The sequence below is a fragment of the Lissotriton helveticus genome, chromosome 1_1, assembly GCF_964261635.1.
Source record: "Lissotriton helveticus chromosome 1_1, aLisHel1.1, whole genome shotgun sequence".
NCBI classification, from domain to species: Eukaryota; Metazoa; Chordata; class Amphibia; order Caudata; family Salamandridae; genus Lissotriton; species Lissotriton helveticus.
In genome coordinates, this window is record NC_136057.1 from 1261131562 (window position 1) to 1261140626 (window position 9065).

At 41.6% G+C, this 9065-nt stretch overlaps 1 pseudogene; it reads right to left on the reverse strand.

Moving 5' to 3' along the window:
- Positions 1–495: 495 nt before the first annotated feature.
- On the reverse strand, positions 496–4395 carry LOC144772561 (uncharacterized; annotated as a pseudogene).
- Positions 4396–9065: the final 4670 nt, after the last annotated feature.

A 9065-nucleotide genomic window follows, 5' to 3' on the forward strand; every position in this document is an offset into this window, starting at 1 on the left:
TATAAAACTCAATCAAACCAAACACGAAATGTCTCTAAATCTGGTCCTAATACTCAGATTATTTTTCTCCTGCATTGGAAAGATTACTTTTTAAACTCTACAGCTAGAGGTAGACACTTGTATAAAATACAAGTAGCTATTTTTGGCTAGGTTTGTGCTGCAAAAATACCCCAAGCACCTTTATATAAAAGAAGTGGCCTGCAGCAATGTTATACCTCTGCATTCAGATCAGCTTAACATGTGCCACTACTCCCATACTCCTGACTCACTGGGATTTGCCTTATTTTGAGGTACAGAGCATTATCGAACGCAGTTTGACATGGTGACCATTTGCAAAACACTAAACAAAACAGTGGTAAAGGAAAAAATTATCAAAAGGGATGTGTCAATGTAATTTTATTTATCTAAAGCACATATTTGGCCCCACAGGGGCCAGGATACCAAACAAGAGAAAACGTCCAGAAAAAAAATAAGATCCAGGGAAGAACAAATAGCTCAACGAAAACCAGCAACTTCGTGGTTTGATTCTAGATGCGGAGATTTCCTTAATCCTCTTCTGGCATTGCAAATTTTTATAGCCAGCTTCCTTCTCATACTTCTATTGTCCAGTGATGGCCAGCCGTTGGCACTGCACACAGACTTCATAAACTCTGGAAAAACCAAATAACATACATCAGTATCATGTTACCACCATTATTTATGGTTTTTAATACGGCTGGGCTGCCTATAAAAAGTTCCAATTCCATTATTTCATACAGTGTGCCAGATGAGATATGGTTAGGGTTACATGGTTCCTAAGTGAAACATTAAGGCCACTTGGTCAAAGTAGCACAGCTTAGAGCAAAGCACTGATGAAGAGGGGGCCAGAAGGTGAAGAAAAAAAAGTTCCCTTATGAACTATGAGCCCCTGGTCCCTAATGACAGTTCTAGCCCCGAATAGCAGTGTGTCTTCTCTGGCTCTTTCACCCTTTTGAAATGCTGGGGTACTTGGAAGAAAGACTGTACAAATGTAGATGCATTGAAACAAGCATGTGCCATAGTCCTGTTCACTAGACGCGGTCAAGCTTCCTCTGCAAACAGAAAGTAATCAGTGCCAGATTTATTTACAAAACCATCATTGAGGCAGCCACAGTGAGTCTGAACTGTATACTTGCAATAATCATATTTGGAAAACAGTCGCCTAAGAAACTAGCATAGTGACCAGAAATCAAAATAGGAGCTTACAACCAAGTGTTAGGACCAGGACCAACTGATCTAATTATTAGGGAGTTGATCCGGTCTAAATAAAAGCTGCGAGCACAGTATATTTTATAAGTGCAGTTTGCTATCACTCATTCATCCAGTTTGAGAACCTCACACCTGGACCTACAGATTTACAAATGAAATCCCAACTCAAGGCTTTGCGCCAGATTTGCATGCCATTTGTAGCGCAAGCTCAGCATAAACTGTTAAGAAATTACAAGCCACCCCCATTGCTCTTATTGTTTTTTTGCAGACAGCTGTTAAGCAATGATGGAGTCATTGTTCAATTATGATACAATCTCACATATGCAAACATGTCTTAACACAATGTATAATGAATTTTCACAATCCCAGCTCGACTGAATGTTAATTTGAGCATTTGTAATATCTTACCAAACAATGCATCAACCTTCTCCTCGTCAAGGACGGCTGTTTCAGCACGAGCCTTCGTTACACCTTTTGCAGATGCAAGTTCTTTAGGAGAAAAAAGTATTTCGCTGATGCCATTGAGAAGAAAACCTGCACTGTCCCGAGCTGCCTTGGCTTCCTCCAAGAGTTTGTGCAATTTTCTCTTTGGAACGAGTACATCTCTGAACCGTGAAGGATCGTTTGAGTCATTTACCCACTGCTGCATATCAGTCTGCAAAATAACACAACTATTAACTATTTGCCATTATGTTAGGTTACATTCTCAAAAATATGCATAGATACAGTGGGTTTTTGATTTTGATTTGGCATCTGGTACATGGCTAACAATGTAATATTTGCTATGTTAGCTCCAGGAGTATAAAGCAGCCATACTTAAAAACATTGCATGCAGAAAGATTTCAAAGTCCTCATGCAGGAAATCTACAAGGTTTGTCCTATATAAACTTTAACTGTGTTAAAAGAGTGGCAAAGAAAAGTAGTACCTTTTGTACAGTGAATGATCGACTGCATATTTTTGACGATGTTATATCTGTTAAATTCCGTGGATTGGTCAAAGCAGACAGCGCATCTTGCAAATACTGTACAGCCAACTCACTATAATCAAATAAATACACTTGTTAAAGGCAGCAGGTAATAAATACAATATACACTTAACAAGCATACTTTTTGGCAATGCATGTGTTTGGATGGGAAAAAAAGGATTATTAATGGGATTTTTTGCAGTTTACGTGGAAAGGTAGAATATCAAGCACGCACCTTTTAAGTGTTCGTTTTCGGCTTGTAACCGTACACACTCCTGACAGGAACCAGGGCCAACAGAAAAGCTTTGTTTTCATTCATTATGGACAAGGAGTTATATACCATTTCCTTAGAGAGAAAGCAAATCATAATTAGGTCATACAAGTGGAAATGCCATTTCCTATGTACCTTTAAAAAAAATTAAAAAATTACCCCAGTGTTGAATGATGGACTTTCCTCCGTCATCAAATGAAATGATTCTTCATTGTCCTGAGGGATTAAAAAAAAGAAAAGGAACCATTAATCCATCATTTATACTGATCATATCAAAAGGTTTTCCATTTGTTTACTCAAATTTTAATAGGTAGGTATATGTACCCTATTGTTGAGGAAATGAATGCACCATATTAATTCAATGTTTTAATAAGTATGAAGGCTTTTTGCAGAGACAACTGGTAGAACTTAGGTGGTTTTGGCAACAAAAGGCATGTTACGTTCACCAAGGAAAAAAGGCTGGCATACAGGCCTAACAATATGCAAATGTGTATAATGGCAGCACTCATTTAGCTCTGCTTACATTATGGTCACAGCTTCCATTGCTTTCAAATGGGTCATCATGGCAAGGGGTACGGTTCTCATCCACAGGCGTTACTGCAGATGGAAAGTCACTGTAGGCCGGGCTGTGTGAATGTGAGCCGTTAGCCACAAAACCATGGGGTGTCAAACTATGTTGTGCAAAGTGTACCATCATTTTAGGATCTTGTTTGCAGGGTCTAGTAGGAGTTACTCCATTGCTCGAAACAGCCAGCTCTTGTGTAGGAAATAGTTTTTTGGGTTTTAACTGGCCTGATGGTGAGAGGGAGGCATGTTTTTGTCCTTTATATTTGGCTTTAAGCGGGGACTCCAAGACAAGTTCTTTTTCACGTTCTACTCCGTCATATTTAGTTGTAGATTTTGGATGAAGGACACTAGCCATCCCTGCTAAAAGGCCAGGTTTTCAAGTTTCTGCAAATTCATCCGCGAACTCGCATCACCAGGCTGAGAAGCTGTGCTTTCAGCATGAGTATGATTAGCAACTCTTATGTAATCCTGACCACTCTGCTTGGCTTTTTGTCCTTGCATCTTTTCTCTGCAATATCTTCCTCTTGGAGCTCACGTAACACCCTCTAAAGTCTTCCAGTGCTTCCCCGATTGCCACAGTCCATCATCAACTGCTTTTCCTCCTGTGCCCTTTGAAGCAACACCTGTTTTAGACCCTCCGCTGTGCCAGAATAGCTTGCAATAAAGTCTTCAAAAATATTTTGAATAGTGAGACACTGTTTCTTCACTAAAAAAAAAGAAAACATTTTATATATAAACTTCTAAACAGAGATAACACATTGATTACTTGCAATATATATCTTCAAGCGCTAGCCAGAAAATATAAATAAACAGGTATTGATATTAAAGGACATGTATAATCTTTCCATAACAGAGAAAGTATTCCTTATTAGACAGTACACATTGTAAGCCTGAACTTGAACCTCCTGAAAAAAGTTGCCTAAGTAAAATAGTTTATCCACAAATGGCTGCCTTATAGTAGTGCCACAAGCTAAAAGTTTCTACCCTTTTCATAAGTGGTACATTTGTCATTGGAGAGCAATGCAAGGCATATGTAAGGATATGCATGTTAATTTTCACTGACCATTATTGGATTAACATATTCCCAAATGTAGGATTTTACTGAATCATGTTGGTAATTAGTACCATTATCCTGCAGTTGCAATCTTAATATAAAATTTACTTATTGTGTTTACCAGATAATTGGAAAAGAATCATAGCTTTAAAATCTCTCTCTTCGGTGATTGGCCGACCAGTTTCATCTATATTTTCTACCAACCATTTACAAACAACTTCTCCGGAATTGTCCAAAAGCAGAAAGTCTCCATCTTTTCTAACACACACAGAGCGATCGCAAGAGAAAAATAGGACGTTGAATGAAACCATGATTATGTCCTGCTAGATATAAAAACCTGGAATTAGCTTGGGGCTGATTTAAGTTTCAGAGGTATAATACAAAGCATATCTAACTGTTTCACAGATTTAATTTGAGAAAAGCATCACAAAAAGTACACTGACGTGGTGCAATTTATAACTAATATGCGTAGATTTTGCAATACAAAGAAGTGTTAAGCTTTCACTGAAGGCCACTAAGGAAATAGCCTGATTATCCAGTTAAAAAAATATATATATTTTACAGAGTTTTATATAGCGCGAACTTGACCCGAATCGGATATCAGAGCGCTTAACATAGTACCAGTTGCATTACATGAGGACACATTCTTTTTTTTGTAGTCTTTTATTTTGTTAGGCATGGGGAGATTAAGCGATTTGCCCAGAATCACAGAATGTTCAGCGTCATTGCCGAGACTCGAATCCAGTTACCCAGATTCGAGGTCGACCGCCCTAGCAATTACGTGGTAAAGGGATTACATTCATATGATATAATGGTAGGCAGCTCCCTATGGAGCTGCAATAATTTGACTCATTGCCATTAAGCAGAAAGCAATCAAATTGGCATTGCTTGGTAGCGCAATACAGCTGTACACACCATTAACCATGCCCCATCTCATCCATTCAATCACATGCTTCTAATAGTAGAAAGTGACCACTGTAAACCCCATAGGACTACGGGAAGACTTCTGATGCTGTTTGCCAGGGGAAAAAAGCTAGAGTGGGTATTTCTTGGAAGAAAGGGGAATGAAAGGTAGTTGGGGCAAGGGAGCTCACATATATATATGCACCATATGCAAACCACATGCACCTTAAGGCAACAGGAGCAAAGAGAGATTTGGAGACTGTAGACAGTGTGGTAAATGCCATAGAAATACTAAGTTGTTCCTAGTGGTCTCATGCACAAAGCATCATATACCGACCACATGTAAGTTCAACATAACATGCATCTGTAAAGTGCACCTTCACCCCGAGGTATCTGGCCGCTGAACATGTTTATCATTGCCCAACTCAATGTTACTCGTTTTGTCGACCTCAGCAGGGCCAATGGTTGAGTAGACCCACCACAATCTGAACCTTTGATCATGATGCTTTATTCCACTAAGCCACCCTACCCAGGTATTTCAAGGCATCAGGAGCAAAGAGAGAAGTTAGGAAGCAAGTAGAAACCAGGAAGAGGACAGAAAGTCTTAAAAAAAACTGTCAGAGCGTGGAGTTACCAATTTTGAAAATTCAGACATTTTATTGTAAATACCCACCCTCCCCAATTTAAACACCTGGATTAATAGAAGTGACAATTGACATCATTTGACCGCTGAGAACTTTATTCTACCTTAGTTACACAACAGCCTCCTGTTTGCTCAGAACCAGCTGGCTAATTAGAAAATTATTGGGACATAAAAACCTGCTGGGAAGCTGGCCATACGAAGCACATCCCCTTCAATTGAAGTAAAACTACACATCAACATTTATGCAGCAGCAGTGATGAAGGCACCCCGACTCGGTGGGTTTAACATAGGCCTTGCAGCCCCTGTCTTTATATAAACACACTAAGCTATTATGCAGCATGCATTCAGATATACATGCATCTGGCACCACAAATGTGCACACTGGGGCATACCGTGAGGTTGAAGGTGTCACAAAGAAAAGGAACAGGTCCATGTATAAAGTAACTAATGCTAAAGCCTAAAATCTGTGCTTAGCATAGTGTGCTGCCCCACTAGTATTTCGCTGCTTCTGTCCATTCATGTGCTCTAAAACACAAGTAACATGACACCTACAACAAGCCTAAAACAAAATCTATTCTCTGTGGCACTGGGTAGAAGGGCACATAAGCATTACTGGCAGGACCCAGGCCGCTAAGACAAGGGGCCGGGAGTCTAGGAGCAGTGCCTGCTCTGTTTTCTATGAGAGGCCAGGGGCTCAGAATTGGGGTAGATCCAGCAATAAAAAACGTAACATTACACCTACAACAAGCCTGGGCTATTGGCTTTGTCAATGGATGTAATGTGTTTGAGAAATACTAAATATTTTACCCGTTATCAAAGGAAATGCTGTGGCCTAGTGTTACAGCAATCAACTTTTTTTTTGTAAAAGTTGTTTTTATTGACATTTTGAAAAAATAAAACCACAGAAAGCGACAATCCCGCTCAACTTCCCTCGCAAGGGGTACGGTATCGGGTATAGAGACATCAAAGAACTCGGCTAACTAGTACACCCGGCCCAAGCCGCAAGCTACATATCGAGCATAAAAGCATAGTACAGTTCAGACGCAGGGGGCCAAGGCCTTCAGAGGACTTCAGTTCTGGGCGGCGTACCGCCAGCGCGCCGAATAGATAGCACGGCAGTCATAGTCTGCATCCCCCACCCACCCGCTAATCCACCTTGCGGTTGTCGCCATAACCCCCCCCCCCCCAACACCCTTGCCCACTCCCACCCGTTCCCACCCCGCCCCCCAGTGGTGGTAACTTACATTCACGCACAGAATCAGTCAGTCAGAGCAACTTAGGTCTGGAATAGATGAAGGCCTCTCAAGAGCAATCGACTTTTAAGTTATGAATGCGGGTTCTTATGAATGCGGGTTCGAGCCTGCACTGCCTGTGCTTTTGAAAAAGTTTCCCTTACGTTTGAACTCGCTCTATATTTAAATATGGCTCGATTTACTGGGCTCCCACCCAGCGCTATATTGTAAACAAAATCTAGTCCCTGTGGCACTGGGACTAGAAGGGCACATAAACATTACTGGCAGGACCCAGCAGCGCTAAGCCCAGGGTTCGGGAGTCTAGGAGCTGTACCTGCTCTGTTTTCTATGAGAGGACAGGGGCTCAAAATTGGGATTTATCCGGCAAGGAAACACTTCACATTACACCTACAACAAGCCAGGACTATTGGCTTTGTCAATGGGTGTAATGTGTTTGAGAAATACGCAGCAACCCACACTTATACTAAATATTCTAGCCGTTTACAAAGGGAAACGCTGTGGCCTAGTGTTACAGCAATCGACTTTTAAGTTATGAATGCGGGTTCGAGCCTGCACTGCCTGTGCTTTTGAAAAAGTTTCCCTTCCGTTTAACTCGCTCTATATTTAAATATGGCTCAATTTACTGGGCTCCCACCCTGCGCTATATTGTAAACAAAATCTAGTCCCTGTGGCATAGGGTGACCAACTGCCATGGGTGCAAATTCAGGACGGTGAGTGTAAAAATTCAGGACAAAGGGTCAAAATTCAGGACAAAATTCAGGACAGGAGGTCAAAATTCAGGACAAAACTTCGGAACAAAAGGTACATTTTACAGACACATCAAAGGAGGTCGCACTATAGTATATAAGTAATCCCATCTATATCCAAACATATTCATCCATTTGTAAACCTATCCATCATGTATCCTTCCTTCCATCCAAACCCCCATCCACACTTTCACTCATCCATCCATCCTTTCACCCTATCCATCCGTACACTCATCCATTAACCCTTTCAAACCCTCCAGCCATCATGTCACTTACTCATCTATCCACCCAATCACTTATCCTTCCACTCATTCCCCTTTTCAGTCATCCATCCTCCCTATTTCTCTCCATTGACCCTTTCACTTAGCCATCCTTCCTTCCATCCATCCTTCTACTCATTCACTCATGAATCCATCCATTGACTCTATCACTCATCCATCTTTTCACTCATCTATCCACCCATTCACTCGCCCATCATCCACCCTTTCACTCATCCATCCATCCTTTCGCTCATTATCCAACCATTCACCCTTTCATTCATCCATTCACCCTTTCACTAATCCATCCAGCCATCCACCTATCCCTTCCCTCACTCACTCGTCCACCTTTTCATATTAATTATGAGCCGAGTCTTTATCTGCATAGTTGCATACGGAAGAGGCCCATCAAGAATTTCACCCTTGTTGTAGTTCCTAAGGCAAGTTCTAGGATAGGCCATGGGACGGACATACCCCTCACCCTCAATCTAAAATGGAGAACATCTTCTACGGATATCAATGAACGCAGAAATTGAGCAGGCAGGTTGAGTTCAGTAACTTGCGGGCAATAAACACGACCCCTTAATCGGTCACAATGGACTGAGGGACTCCTAAAGTTGCAACTAGGCACAGGCTGCTGGCCACCCTCAGTACACGCCGAGGTCCGCCGCAGATGCTTACCTCGTTCTTGACCGGTTTAAGTCGAGGTGGGGAGCCATAAGGAGTCCTGAGGCAAAGGTATGGGTGCCAGTTGCACAGCAGACTTCTCTATGTATGCAGTGAGGTAGTAGCAACGTAACCGCCATAGTAGTGCTTCCGAAGACCTTGTAAAGCAGGGAAATATCCCAAGCCTTGGTGCCTAAGCGCGGCTCGGCCTTCTGTTGGCCATTCGTTGTATAGTGTATATACATGACTAGCTATAAATTAAATACATGTGAGAGAGGGGCTAAGGAGAGATGAGGGGCACCATGGTGGGTGGTAGTCAGGGAATACATAAAGAAGGTCATTGAAGGGGCACCAACAAAGATTGTCCTCCTGGGCGCCACTAATACACATAGTTTAGGGTTTGACAGTTATTAGAGAGTCTTTGCAGCAACCACGTATAACGTTTTTGTCCTGTTTTTGTAGTACACGGTTACACGAAAGCTACGCCCCATTGTTTAAAATAAGTTTGCATTT